Genomic DNA, 16,843 nt, shown 5'->3' with positions numbered 1-16,843 from the left:
CATTAAATACAATCCAAATAAGTGACGGCGATATAGGAATGATACATATGCACGAACAAACATATTGACAGCAATCCATACACCATCAGTGCAACACAGATTAAGGCAGATTAACTAATCGTAGCAAACTAAAACAACTCGGTTATCATGCCTTCAATGATAGGAAAATACATTAAAGTAATTCATTTTAGCGGTTCAAATCCCTCCATTTGTCCGCGTCCTAGCGCATTTAATAGCCGATTCAGCGAACGACGCAGATTGGTAAATGAGATAAAGTTTGGTATCTGGAGCACATTTCCAGCGTCACTACGGGTTTATGACTCAACTAAATGTTTTTACAAGTTACGAAAAAACAGAAGATACGTCATTCTGTACATTTAGCGACGGGTATTCACTACGACTGTTTCCTTCAGTTCAAATCAGCATGTTCATTCACTCTCGATACAAGCATACAAAATCATTATTTCCTAAACAGTCAACTTGGCAAGAATTTGGGTAGGGCAGTTATTTCGTATATTTGAGGTTACCAAACTAGTTGATTCGATTTAGATTCTATGGATGGATAGTATGCACATAGTGTAAAATACTTATTCATTGGAACTTTGAAGGAACCGCTTTGGTAGCTTACAAGACGTACAAAGTGGTTATTCTCTGTATTTTTCTGAATGGACATGCGATCTTTTGAAATTAGCGCTTTTCATCAAACCCTCACAGCCCTCGTATTCCAACAGTTTCTAAAGCATTGTAACAGTCTAGAGTAATAATTGCGTTCAAGGACATGCACTTAAAGCCTCCTTCAGGTGTTTTCAATGGGGGAGCCCTCGGTCCACGTAATATAAAAATGTACATTTATAAACATTTTAATCCAACGGGGCATTTTATTTTCGGAATAGTGATATTAACAGTATTGGATTACAAAAAGGTTTCAGCAGATTCAGAGATGGGCTCTTTGAGAAAAGGTATATAGCAATTTTAAAGAATGGCAGAAAATGGCATGACATCGACTGAAATTACTTAATTTGTCTTAATCAATTATGTATCGATTTGTAAGGAGGCTAATATTGTTGCTGTATCACAATTGTGAAAGGAAATATTAAAAATATGCTTCAAGACAGCTATTATTTGCCGAAAGTGGATGAAATTAAATGACATAAATTACGCAAATATTTTTTTTTCGCGAAAATAACTTGGAGTGTTTAGTTCGAGGTGAATATGCTCACAGAAATTGAAGTTCTCATGTGCACAGTAAATCTTTCTCTAAAATCCTTCGTTCGTAAATTAATTCCAAATATTTAAGTATTATTCAAATTATGATAATGAGAAAGGTTATAAGGTTAGATATTTATTAAAATTACCCGTGACTCTCGGTGGAACAAAATGAAAGAGATAACCAAATAAAAGAACCCAATTCAATTAATGGTTATCACATTCACTTATAACAAAAAATAATAATAGTACGGTATCATAACAGCTACTGTGAATATTATTAATTTTTCGTAGAAATGCTTGAAATTCGCTGAAGAAATATGCTTATTTCACAAAGCACCAAAAAAAACCCCTTCTCAGCCTATTACACCAGGTTGTCAGCAATCAGTGTAGAATAATAGACACGCCCTGGATGGAGAAAAACTCTATGATAACAGTTTCCTTGTCCATCTCGTGCATAGACTTCCTCTATAAATGAGTGGAATGGCGTACATTTTTCATTGAGAATATGTTACGTAATGATCTAATATTTCTATGCCTGACAGAATTGACGTTTTTCCTTGATGCATTCCTCGCCCATTTATACTGAACTGCCAATGGTAAGACAGCCTGAGAAAACGCACCGTTCATCAGGAGTGAGAAACATTAACAATTTTATTGGTTTCCCTGCGACTTGGACGTTTTTATGGTAGTTAATTGAAGACTTTTAAAATCCTACATTGGAAAACTTAAAGAAACCGGTTTTATTCAAATAATTTATGGAGGACACGTCGAGGAAAAGGCATTGATCACACGGCAAGTGATACCTGTTCTGAGATGTCAAGAAATAAACTGCTGAAACTTAATAACCACAGATGAAATGATAGGCATTACATAAGATTGCTTTTTAATATTAAATGGGCCCAATTAGGCTGCCTACCTACTACCGGGAAGTATCAATATATGAGTTGACAGTTTTATTACAAGAAAATAACAATTGACATGATATATAGGATCATATATGAGCATGAATGTAAGTAATAAAATGATCGGAAGAAATTTTTCCTCGCAATATCTATAACGAAATAAAACAGGATTGAAGTGAGAAAGTATGTAAATACTACAAAATCGATCCTTAAACATTCGCTGCTGGTTATTTACCTCAAAATAAATTAGGATTTGGATATTACCTTAAAAAGTAACAAACGTTGCTACCGAAAAATTCTATAACAGAAGTTCAAAACAGTAGTATGACGAAAATAGCGTGTGTCGCTCTTATGTAGCCATTTCACCATCATTATAAATTGACGTCATTGAAATAGTGGCATTGAATAATGGTGACTTCTACACAGAGAAATAAAAATTTCTATTCACTCTGTAAAAAATTATGCATGTACATAATTTATATTCAATATACTCGACCTTCAAAACCTTAATAAAGTTTCAGGGGCTTCGTATATTTGTAAAAGACGGAAGAACAATTGAAATTGTGCCATTGATTTTCATCCGCAGTGTTTTAAATCGCACCAAATTGCAATAATACGAAGAATAACCAAGCATTGGTAAATTTTAATGGCCGAAAACCGGTCCATACCGTTTACTGGCTCCAAATGGCAAGCGTAGTGTAAGCGGCATCATCAAATGCTACGCTATACCAGAGTAGTAATAACTGTCGCGTATAAGCATCACTATATTTTCTCCTTGTGTATAAAATCAAATGAACGACTTATTTTCCCAATATGCTAATGGATAGGCATAACTTGATTTTTCGACTTTTGTTTAGTATTATAGCTTTGAAAAAGAAATCCCTTTAAGAGAAAAGTCGACCCCAATTTCAGTTTTTAGCAACTCTGAACAGAGTACTATTCCTTGCAGGTAATTATTACTATTATTATTGCAAATATTAATTTTAGAGCATTTTGTCAATTTCTCCATCCTAAAAACCGGCGTATCTTTGCTTGTGAAGTTCAAATTCCTCGTGGTGCAAACAAGGCATCCGGAAAATGTGTCCATTGCATGAAATGCTGCCTATTTCCGAATGGTATCTTTCGCAGTTGAATTACAACAGTATACATAAAATATTAGCCAAGTCATTACCTTCAATTACATATTACCCACTTCTATTAAAAAAAAAGTTCAATGAAACAGCAATGAACCAGCAAAGACGATGGAAGTCGATCGAAAATGATATAGAAAACGGCGAGGTAAAAATGGCAGTACTAGAGGTGACTATACAAATATGATTAAAGATTTGTTTACAAAATTCCGGTGGAAAAAAGAGCTAATCATATTAAAAATATGAACATTGTATTGATGTAGTTGTCATGTCTAAGTGGGTAACTGCGAAGGCAAAAATTAAACACTTTCACCCATTAGGTAATCCTTTGAAAACTACCTTACCGCTGCAAAATAAAAATTTTATCAGACTAACAGGCGAACCGCACAATTAACAGTAACGATGAAGAGTAAAAATACTTAAATAAAAATTACAAAAAAAATCAGGAGAGGAAAAATGAGAAGATTAAAATTAGTTCGATTTCATCACATTAAATAGCCTTAGTTTAACTCAATAACCACATTTATTGACATGGAAAATATTCCCCGGGACCAGGATTCAAACCAAATGTAAAATAACATTTCTGGGACGCTGCGCAGGTCACTGCGCAGTTTTTTCCTTAATCCCTTGGCTAATTCACCGTGATTAATGGTGTTAGGTGATGGGCACATATATTCTATCAATGATGCAACTCAGAGTGGAGATTAGACTCCAAGGAAGACACTACCAGTGGTGAACCCTATATTAGCGCTTAGCGGTTACTGCTATAAATCTTGCCGCGACGGAGAAATTCACATGAATGGTGACACGAGCAACTGGTGGTGGCACTAAGACACGAAGGAAATGTCATTTTAATATAAATTCCAAAATATACTCCCCTTATTGCACTTCATCGACTGACGCGTGGAAAATTGGGCTTTAGATGCTACTTTCAGTACATTCCTAGGGCTCGGGGTCTCGGCAAGCGCAATCTGCACGGCTGAAAGACTTTTCTACGCTAAGATGGTCTTAAGAAGACCTGACAAAAGCGTGGCAATGATTAAAAAGAGAGGGGAATGCATGGAGTCTTATGTGAGCACTAATTTTAAGAATACAGGGGCGCACTCAATTACGAGAACACCAAGTATGAGGCCGTACTCCAGAAACATGGGCTGTTGGAAAATCTGATCAGAAAATAATAATAATTAATAATTTTATTTACTCCTACTTTTAGATTTTACAGCTGAATATCAGGAAAGCAAAGAAAAGGAGCTCTAAATGGTCTCCAAGGCCATAGGACTAAAAGTGAGCCACCACCAAATAACAAAAATGATTGCCAATGGAAGAAAAGAATAATGCCGTATATAATACACGAGTTTTTTACATAAATAACACCAAAGTAAATGTTCATTTTTCTCTTGTAGGAAAAGCCAGTCTTTGGCAAGTATTAAAATTTTATTTGGCGATTTAATTTTTTTTTATTTTAGAGGACGGTAAATGAAATAGCTTTGGCCAATTGTAAAGAAAACAACGTTTATATAATGTTAACCTTGGTCTGCTTGTTATTAAAAATGACTCACTCCTTAAATTATATTTATATTTACCACATCCACTCGGCATAAAATAGAACCTAAAGGCCTTAGAGATCTGGTGCTGGAGGCAGTGGCGGATACAGAAAAAAACTAAAAGGGGGCGAAAAAGATATCTTGTGCTACCCTACTTTTATATGTATATTGATACATATTTCTTATGATATAAAAAAGTTACAATAGGGTAGTTTCCTTCATCAAGGAAACAAAGGCATTGATTGCGATTCGTTTCCCACCGTTAGTGTATTCATAATATAAAAATTATTTGCTTTTAGAAATTCTAGTTTAGACGAATGACAATAGTCAATTTTAACCGCATTTGAAAAGGGCCAGATAGTCGCCCATGCGATACCACTCCACGTCACAGGGACCTAGTTTCTATACGAGTAGATAGGAGTTTTACATCGTCTGAGATTTCCAATGCTTGAATGAGGCACAGAACTCAGGGAAACATGTCTTAATAATCACCTATAAAAACTGCCTATGGTCGGAAAGCTGCCTTCTTTTGATAAGGTATTAATAATCCTTATTTAAGCCAAGCGCTACCTGTTAGCAGGGCACTCTACTACCTGCTAGGAGCCTGCATCGCAGCGGCGCACGCTCGCTAAAAATAGATATCGTCATATAAAAATCTAAAAGCGTGAAATGCGCACTCCAGGAGTAATAATCATTCGATTTAGGCTATAAAAAAATAAAAGAAAAACCACCCTATTGTGGTTCTGCAACGTTCGGAAATGCGGGCGGCCTCGCAAGGGGGGGCCGCCATATGTATCCCTCACTGGCTGGAGGCGGGTGCCGAAGAACAATGGCTGGATAATGTGAGAAAGAAGGAGCTTTACGGAAGAATGGGAGAACAACAAAAGGCAACTATTGAGCACCGAGCGTCAATGAAGCTTTCATGCTTAGAAAACCTGGCTCTCCTCTATCATAAATTTCCTTCAAGATCCTAGACCAAAATCAGATATGAAATTAGTTAGTTCAAAATAGGGAATACTATTTTTTCAAGGCAACGACTGCGACGTTAATATCCAAGTTTAAATCCGAAATTTCCTTTTGATAGCTTTTTTACAGCCATTATTGCAGATGGTATTTTCCCATGTGACTATTGTTATTTAGGTCAAAAGTGAGAGTGTCACCTAATTGTAAGAGGCAAATTTTTTCACCATTAAAATAGAATTGGTCAAATGATAGATAACCCACGTCTCAAGAAAGACTCAAAACGAGTAAAATGTGATGGAGTGAAAAACTGAGAGAAAAGTTTCCGACGAAGGCTAAAGTATCTTCGTACTATCCCGCCAGTCGCCTTCATAGGAGTGTGGCAGGGGGTGTTAGGATACCAGCCGTTAACAACTAAAAAGGAATTTTAAGTATACCGGTACTAGCCACGGTGATAACGTTTATGGGGGTCATCCGCAATGTACAAATTGCGCAAAAATTCTCTGAGAAAAAATCATTCGCCTTAACCAGGTTTCGAACCCGGATCCTGGTCTAGGCGAATAGTTTTTTCCCTGTGGATTTTGCGCACAAGTAAAAAGAATATACTCTAACGGAGTTCCACCTAGAATTTATCAAAGTTCTTTATTGTTTAGTATTAGTTTCTGGGTGTGTTAAGTAGAGCTCAAAGAAGAAGAATATCTGTGAACTAAAAAAAGTTGTTTTAGGAATTGGGAAAAAAGAAGGGCTGCAACATGCAAATCTTAGGATTACTATTATATGAATAAGACTGTAGTCTCACCAAGAGGATTCCGCAATGGGAGGAGGGTAAATTTCATGACGAATAAAAAATATATATAAAATTCTGCATCTAATAGTTAAAGACATGTCAACTTTCCCAAATAACACTAGTAGCATGTGGTAAAAATTCACATAACGCAAATATAAAAATGAATCCATCGTGAATATTACAGAGGTTATACGTGACATTATCTCTGAGAGTGAGCGGGCCATTCTACGTGAAGGTGGAACGGCTATGAGGAAGAGATTCGAGCGGGCGACGCTCCATAACACTATAAACATTTGGTGCGAAAATTCTACAGAGAGAAATCATTCGCCTTGAGCGGGATTCGAACCCGGATCCCGCTATTTCCAGTGGACTTCTTTAGCTGGTCATGCAACTGGGGCGTCATTCCCCTCTGTGAAAATTTGAGGACTATACCAGACAAGATGGTCTGGACCGCTGAGCAAATTATGCGACTGGCAGTAAAATTCGTGCGCACTGCGCCACAGCTGGTGAGCAAAGCCCTAAATTTGAACACTGTAGAGTTGTTCGCTCTTGACCAGTCGCTAGTCCCGGTATACTTAAAGTTCAAACAAAGACTTCTGTCTCATCTCACCGTTCCCACTTAAGGTTCACCGCAATCCTAGTTTTCAGGGGTTAAAAACTAAGGAAAACAGTGATTTCATTTCTTCAAAAAGTCTTTGGCCAAAATTGTGGAAATACCAACATTTTTTCTAAAACTTCATATTTACTTTCATAACTTTTCTCAACCTTGTTTAAAATGCTCAAAAAATTATTTCTACTGAAATAAGGATATGAGCTCTACGACCTTGAATACGGAATGCACTATGGAAATGATCCATGTGCCGTAACACGTAAAACTCGCCCGTTTTGCACCGACCCGGGTCCACTGTCTTGGTTTTCGGGGATGGATCAAGTGAGTGCAAGCACAAAACACAGCCTCTCAAGTTGCAATCCTTGACACTCACTCATACGCACATACAAAAACACAATAACTCTCTCAGGATAAATTGTTGGGAGAAAAGCTCAAAGGAGTGGTCAAGATGCAAACATAGACGAATGAAGAGCGAAAAACCTCTATTTCAACCTCCACGAGGCCCTTTTCAACGCACGAAGTTGAATGTCTTCACATCAGCGTAGAGTTGAAGTGATGGGTCAGTGAAGACATGGCCATAATAGATAAGGCTTGGAGGCTTGGAATAATTTGGAGGTACTGGGGAGGGTGGCGCGGCTGAGGCGATGGCAGACCGCTGGTTGAGAAAAGAAGTCGAGGGGGAGTATACATTTTAATCAAAGCCATTAACTTACACCAAACCACTTTTTAAATTAAATGAAACTATGAAAATACTAGGAATATATAAAGGTTTTCCGCAGAATTCCCAACACTAAATGATATCAGCAAAAGGAATACTGCAAAAGTCAGCATATGTGTTAATATCAAAGGCTAAAGGAATCCGACAGATTTGGGAAATACCCTAACGACTATGAAGCAAATTTAAAGAGATACTTTATTATTAGCATCGCTATCATGCATTCTGCATCAAATTCATTATGCATACATATTGACTGAAACGCTAGCGAATTAAAACGCTGTCATAGAACAAGAAACAACCAGGGGAAGAGCACGGAAGGTCTGTCTAAATGCAGAAGCGGCAATACGAAAGGCTTCTTGGCCAACCTCTTAAAACCTCTGTTGTCTTTCATTTTCCAATGGAGACTCTTTTTATATTTTTTTATTACCACACCATCAAAAATAGCGCTATTTGGCCTTTAATTTTCTGCTTACCTAACATTTTACAATTACACCTTCACGAACATTCATGTCCTGGATAGGGGCAACCTTCTCAAGGGGGACTCGAACCCGCGACCTTTGGTTTGGCAGGCAACGACTTTACCCAACCGCCGCCGAGGTCGAGGACATGCAATAGTTTTTTTCCAATGCATATTTTAAACCTGGTTTTCTGCGAGAAGTCAAGCCATTAATTCATAGACTAAACTAGTCCTAAGTGGTTGCAATCCCACTTTTTTTACTGCTAATACCGATTTAAACTATAACTTAATTTTATACATCAAGGATTGATTTCGCCATTTGAATTAGGCTAAAAAAAGACTAGAAAATCAGAGAATTAGACTTTAAAAAATATTTGGCTTATCAGGAATGCAAACATTTTCTCGTGGTGACTTTCATCCACGGTGTGTATAACTTTGTACCCGCGGGCGTGACGTGCAGAATTACTGCTTCATGCAGTGTTTTAACATTGGATTAATAAAAGTTTTTTCTCTGTACTAATATACTAGCTCCTCCTATTTTACGGTATGCCAATCTATATGGTTATGTATTTGTTTGCACCCAACAATACTACCATTTAAAGCGTTCAGAAAACATTAATAAATATAGGAAAGTAGACAAAATTTAAACATAACAAGAATGCACATCAAAATATACCATCAATCTCTACTTATGAAAATGGAGTAATTCTTTAGGTAAACTCTGAAGAAATGAAAGATATTAAGTACATATTTAGCTTTCTTTCTGGAAAATGGGAAATTGCAAGTTTGATGAATGGGCCTGAAGAGAAAAGAAATGGGATCCATGTGGCCAAAAATTATATTTTATACAACAATACTACAGCCATTGATACTCCATTTTCCTAAATTGATTCAATAAGTTGCTCGACGCGTATGCGTAATTTTCATTGCAATACATCTAAATCTTAATAAAATAACCCCACGGATTCAAATTTTTCTTTCACTGAGAATATTGTCGTTGGGTGAAGTTTGAAACGCAGTTTTTTCCCGCGCACCTCCTACCATGTTCGTCGGAAGATGGCAGCATGTCACAGAGCGCTCCTCCAAAATGTCAGCCACTGAAGCATTCCATCCCAAACATTTCGCAACGGGGGGGGGGCAAGTGACTGATCCACCGGCGGGGAACAAAGCGAAGACGTGAAGCGTGGCTACCGTTGGACGGCGGCTTCGAAGGTCGGGCAGCGAGCGGCCCGGCCGCCCGGCGAGCAAACCGCGGACGGCGGGGAAACGGGCTTCGCGGTCGCCGACCTGTTGCTGAGCCGGGATTGACTAATCGTGAGCGGCCGCCGACCCCACACGCGGTGTCAACAGGAGGGCTCCGCTCTCGGATGCTAATTATTTGCGACTAATCTCCCGGAAGGGATTAGTGGGACTGACTACGAGAGGTTGGCCGGTCGGGGGATAAGCACGTGGGTGACGGACAACTCTGTCGACCACCGCACATGCATCATGCATCCAACTCCCGCATTCTCTCACTCCCCGTCGATGAGAGTTTTCCACTGACACGCTCCTTCTTTTCCAAAATAAAGAGCGCCAAACGCTCTAAAGATATCGTCCATTCTTTGATGGTGTTTTTAAATCCACGCAAATCAAACGGTTTCCCTCTTCAGCACTTTCTGTTATGAAAACTACACACACCTAGGGATTATAATTATAATGAATTACATCTCCTTTTAATATATCGATGTCTTTCCTGCCTTCGTAAATAGCAGTAGCATTATGTGACACCATCCTGCTGGAGCAAAAGCTCGATTAGTTCTACCGCCACGGAGGAGCTTCAGCATTTCTGAGTAAACTGTCATGTAGAACTTCACTAGTATGGCACTGGTATTACAAAATAGTCACAATATGCCTGCAACGTTCAAACATAATAAAAAACTGCGAATGGATGTACTAAAATTCGAAAACGATAATGCGTCATTTTTAAGCATTAAATCAACAAGGATGGGTACATAAAACTGAACGTTTATTTTCACCAATGCCAGGGAAAAAGAGAAGAAAAAGTGTACATACAAAGATGTAATTTAAAATGAACTAAAACCTTGGCGAATCAATGCAAACATTAATAGGCACATTAATATTACATAATTTTTAAATTATTTTTGGATACAATATTCTACAATGATTACGCATAAATAGAAAATTCCTTATCGCCGTTCTTACATATTATGCAATCACTTGGGTGAATGAACACATGCAGACTCTTTGGATTAACCATGCATTAGACAGTGCGGAAAGGATTTGTGCTTTACTATGCTACAAACATCTAACAATTTCCTCAAATGGAGTCTGAACCTATATTCTCTACTAATATCCTTCTTCTAGCCCAACGTGGCTCATAAAAATTTAGTGATGAATATCAAGTATCTATCGGATTTAGTTGGGTAGTGGTTAAGACGGACATTCCAATAGCAATGAACGCAAAATTATCTTAGATATATATATTAACTTAGAATTTCATCCTCGTCATCGTTACGCACAAATTATCAAATATATCGCCATTCCCCAGCTTTTGAAGTGTATTGAAAGCTATTCAATGGTAAACAATATCTTCTTGTGCCTTGTTTTATATTCAGCGGTGAGCGTGGATTGCCATTGCTAATATCGATGCGGCAATAGAGAAACCTCTTCTAGCGCGTCAGCACAGTGAGGTTCCGACCCGTCCTAACCCCGCTTGCACGGGAAATATTTCCTGGGCGAGTGCCCACGCCATTCCCGTTAAATTCCAAACCACGTCTGCCCGGATGCGCGAGGCTAAGTCTCGTTCATGAAATGTCTATGTAAGTCGGCAACCACATCTGTTTAAAGCTAATTATAAAGTCAGAAGAACTACGGGAATATGAAGTACCCATCAGAGATTTTTTTCCTAAAACATCGTGGTTCTAAAAGTAACAGCTAGGCCGATCTTTCAGAGTGGTAAAATAAACGTCTGTTTTTGTTTTAATTATTGATTTCTTCAATAAAATGGATATGTTTGATAATGTTATTTCGGTCGTAGATTTCTTTACAAACCAAACAACAAAATACTTTAGTTCTCGCGTGAAATATAGTTTTGCTAATAGTAATGCTTATTACACAATAAAAAGCTCTCGATTCTCTAAATGAAATTAATTATTAAATTTATTTTCAGAGTCAGTATTATTTAGTGTTTAGGATATTTGAAGCGTTAAAATTATAGACCATCATTACAGGCGTGCCAGCCTTGGTAGTGGTGTGGTGATATCTCTGCTTCCAAATCCTTAAAGTAGTGGTTCGAATCTCAATAGCATGGATTTCTCACCTTCCTGGTCATTTACATACGTGCCACAAGATATATAAGATATAAGATCCAGTTTTTTACTCGCTGCGTAGTTATTTATTTTACTGCGACTTATTGTGACACGTCCATTAATAGAAGTTTACTCTTGAAACATGATAATCTGAATGCCTGCTAAGTCGAGCTCCCCTGGGACATTTTCCTATCTTATGCGCAATTGTGTAGTAAAGAAAATATACCACAGATAATGCCTCCAGAAAAGTGATATCGAATGTTATTATGTAAATACAAAAATTCGAATGTTATATTATAAATACAAATTTTTTTTTAAATGGGCGTTAGACGTTGAGCAGTGAATCATTGGTAACCATCGGAATACAGTAAGCTTTGGTATATAATCTACTGCAGATTTTGCTGAAACTGTCAACATATCCCGATATTTCTCTCCATGTAATTTTGTTTATGCCCCATTTAAATACAGGTACCAATGATATACTTGTGCTAAATGCAGGGATGCCGACTTGCAAAAAATATTGGGGGCGCCCAAACCGGGGATCTTGCCCCGGGAAATTTTATAAATAGTGAGTTTTAAGTTTTTTTAAGCATTTTAGAAGAGTCATATGATCAATATTAGAACCCTGATAACTCCAATCTCGATATCTGAACACTCCGGGGAAAATCGACAAGCCTGACACATTTTTTCCTCACACCCATTACGAATTTTTAAGGGGGCTTGGGCCCCCTCAAGCCCCATGGAGTCGGCGCCACTGGCTAAATGGTTGCAATACTTCAATTTATAGGTAGCCCTTACCTATATTGAGTTAAAGATAAGAGAAGAAAATCAAATATCATGCTTTATTTTGTAGCTTAAGAGAAGGGATAAATACTTTAAAAGCAATTTAGAAATGGAGAGGAGATAGCTCCTTAATTTAAGTGGACATGAGCATGCGAGGGAAAATGTTATTTCTCTTGAACTGCTTATGAACATTTAAGGATGTAATAAAGTTTTAGTTGATCGGCAACGTGTATTTTGAAACCAATTCCATTCCTGCTCTCACGAGCATAGTTAGGATTACGACTGTGTCTGCACCGTTTCTGGCCAAATTAATCTCGGAAATGTTTTGAACTCTAGCCCATGCATAGGATAAGTTTCGTGAAGTGACACATCCTTAATAGGATGCCACGGTTAATGTGTTAATGTAAAAAGCTTTGACATATCCCATCGACATGAATAATAGACTTAAACACATTTGATCACTACTTCCTACTTAACAGTCTTTCCTTCCATTAATTCTCATCGTAAATGCATTTTTTACATATCGATGGCTAAGTTCTAACAACACGTATCTCAAAATTTGGTCGGTTTGACACAGGTATCTTAAACGAAGTGTAATAACATTAAAAAATAAAATTCAAGCAAAAAAAACTCCTTGTTGGCAAATGTATGCTTCTTTTTCAGTTTTATGAATTTTTGGTTCTTAATTTTAGCGTGCAATTAGAAAACATTAATCGTTTTTTGTTCTCCTGAAAATTAGCTATTTTTGAGACACGTGTCGTTAGAACATAGCCATCGATATACATGGTGCAAGAGAGCCTGAAAAATTATCCTCCTCGTAGGTATAATTTAAGAGAGATATCCATATTTAAATACATTGAAAATTCATAGGCAATGGAAATAATGATTGATTTGAAAAATTGTAAATGAAGCTAAAGAACCATAAATATCTGTTCCGTTTCTTATTCAATTAAAAATATTGAGCAAATGAAATATACCCACTCCTTATTCTGTATTAAAAACCGTGCTGTAGGTATTTGCACTAAGGTAGGTATAGTTTGGTAGGTAAAACATTGTTTTGTATTTATATTTTTAAGTTTAAAATCGAGTGTAAACATTACAAAGAATACTACCCAAATCTCAAGGCTAATGTTTAAAAATATATGTGAAACAGAGCGGGTATCATATTAAGGTTATTGATGCAAATCATTTAAGTCTTTTTTTACCGATTGTTGCGAGACTATCAATTTTAAGTTAAAAATTCTTAAAATAGAATGATTCCATATTTTTTGCAGCCAAGACAATTGTTACAATTAACTAAGTAGTTTAGCCTTGTCATTTCTTTCATAAATAATGAGACAAGCGGGTGTGTTGAATCCTCCAATGATTTAGATACATCCCGTCATTTCAATTTTACTCTGAAGTAAAAATCACGAAAATAGAGAAAAATATGACCACCTGTAAAATTAAATCCGAGGTCTGACATTACTTAAACTTAGCATACATTAAACATTTAAGAGCTGGATATGAAAATCCGGAGTATGGCTTAGTTTTTAAGGTTAGTATAGATCATTGTATAACTATGGTAATTTGCTGTTTCATGAAACTAACTTAGGGATCATAGATTTTACCACTATGCATAACGCTCTCCCTTGAAAAAATCCCTTGATCATCAAATTAAAAATACTGTCACCAAATTAGAATAGCTGTACACTTTTAGAACAATTCAACCATGTTTATCAGGCGAGGGATCGGAGTGGGGTGGTGTCTTGAGCGTTGACTTCCCACCATGCGGATTGCGGGTTCAAATCCCGGCCGTGGCATAGATTTTTCAGGGACTCCAGCTAGAGTGCTTGGAAGAGGGAACTTCAAGCAAAGTACTCTGTCCGTCAGATGGGACGTTAAGCCGTAGTCCCCATGACGCCTTTCGGTAAGAGCAGGCTAAGGCCTCGGGTACGATACGAGCGGCGGGCGGCGCTCACTGTCGCTCGCCGCTAAAACATATCGTACCCACCCTCAATAGATTTACACGCAAGTAAATGAAGCAGGATTTCAGAGCGGCGCCGCTCACTCCGCTTGCCGCTCGCCGCTCGCATCGTACCCGGGGCCTAATGCTGATGCTGGGTTTCCCTCCACCCTTTCCTATGGAGCAAATCACCTACACTGTCGGTGGCAACCTCCTGATAGGATACCATTATCAGGCAGGCTTATTTTCGCACCGGTGAAACTGGTAGGCAAATAAAAATATTTTCGCAAAATAAATAATTGTGACTTTGAAAAAAAATACAAATTAACGCTGAAAATAAAATGAGGCAACTTTAAAAAAAACTAGAACTGAATATGCGAAAAGCTATATAATTTATTACGATGAGAAAGATTGCCAAATATCATTCCGGTGCTAAACGTTTAAATCCAGTAGAGTACAAGAATTTGTTATTTTGTGAATATACCTGAATATATACCCGATTATTACACATATGCCTTGGCTTTAATAAGCAGCGTATATAGGGAGAGTTATCATGTCTTTTAATTTGATTCGAATATTTTCTTAGTTTCATTTTAGCTTGATCCAAAACATAGTAAGACCCAACAGGTCGCTATCTACTTCAAATGTCAAATCCAACGGTAATATTTATCGGTAAAAATATAGAATAAGACGAAAATATTTTTCGCCATCCGCTCGTTTCGGGAAATTTACCACGGCCGCTAACATTTAGCCTAAATTCGAACGCATAAAATCACAAAAAGCATTATATTCTAGGATCCTAATGCATCGCATGGTTTTTATTCTTAAGACTCTTCGTCAGAATGCTTTAAGGGGACGTATCACCGCACGATCGGTCGTATTAGTATTTATTCTAAGCTTATTACTCATTAAAAATTTCCGAAAACAAGAATAGAGTAAGTCCTTTTAATATTTGCTTATAGCGAATGTTTTGCTCACAATAAATATTTGAAATATAATATTCTAATTTGAGAAACAGGAAAATATAAACTGGGTTTGACTCTATAAACGCTGAAATTATTAGGATGATAGGGAAATTTTTAAACAAGCCTTTATTGATGAAAAAAACAGGTGGAGTCGGAGTGATGTGTCATCTTAGATGCATTCCCGATCATTACTTGAAATATATGAGGGGGTCAGAAGCCAAGGAGTACAAGTGATTTACTTTTCAACAGAGTTGAGTACCGAAATTGATATAATAAATATAAAAAAACTTGGTTGCCCATGGAATCGAGTGTCCCTCTTCTCTGCTCTAACGTCGAGTGGAAAATCAAATGCACCACTAAATGTTTAGCTGATCTTGTTTGTTTCCTTCACCTAATTTCTCTACCTGAGCCCTTTCAGAAAAAAAGCACTCGTATCTCTTGGCTTTCCACCCCACATGCGCAGTTTGCTTCAATAGATATAAACAAATTGCAGTAAATATTAAGAACTGGCAGCGTGTCAAATGGGAAAAATATCCACACGATAATCACGTGGAGAACTAGGCAACCCCCGTAATGGCCAAGTACTCAAACATACAAGAGCAGTCATGGTGGTTTTCTAATCAACAATTTCTGAGGCCCACACTGAAAGTCAACATCAGTACTGTCATTGGAACTGGATGAAGGTAGAAAATGAAATACTTACGAATGGATTTAATTAACATCTTGATGTTTCGTCACAGTGATAATAAAATGTGATTTTGTACGCTATTTCTTGGATTATAGGTCCGATATTAAAGCATTGAAATAAATACTTGCAATTTTCCACGATCATAAAATTTATTACGACCCAGGTTCCAATGTTACAACATCAGATGATATAATAACATTGGACCCTAGGTCGTAATCAATTTTTACATCGCGGTAAATTTCAAGTATTTATTTCAATATGGAAAAATTCCACTCCATCACACTTGAATCTTAGGATTTTATTCTTATTGAAGTGTAAACTTCTGAAGACATTGCGAGCAAAAATTCTGCAGGGGCTAAAACTAATTCTGGGCGTCACGCTCTTTTTCTCAAGTAACTAGACACATAATACATATGGTCATAATACGTGTACATGCATGTGTACAATACTTAAAGCGTTGTATCAAAATGCTGAAGAGCGAAAACAGTGCAGTGCTCACGATGTGCATACATCTATCTGCGCGCAAAAATAACGATACCAAATATCGGGCTGGAAACATCGCTTCATGCAGATATCGATGCCGAGTTCCTCATCGATATTAGGTTCAAAATATGGAATGTCGGAGTGTTGAACATTGAGAACACAAACAATAAAAATCCCGCTATGCACCTTGAAAATATCGATGTTTTCCCTTATCAATACTTACCAACAAAAATACCAGCCCTAACAAAATTGCATTTTTTTTTCTCTGAAAATTACGACTGTGCACTATGAGAGAGAGAGTCGTGTATAATATTTTTAGCAATCAAAATACTCTCCATGGCATATTTTATATTT

Source organism: Ischnura elegans, chromosome X, assembly GCF_921293095.1.
Source record: "Ischnura elegans chromosome X, ioIscEleg1.1, whole genome shotgun sequence".
Taxonomy (NCBI): domain Eukaryota; kingdom Metazoa; phylum Arthropoda; class Insecta; order Odonata; family Coenagrionidae; genus Ischnura; species Ischnura elegans.
The sequence above is the reverse complement of the archived record's forward strand: the minus strand, read 5'-3'. Positions refer to the sequence as shown.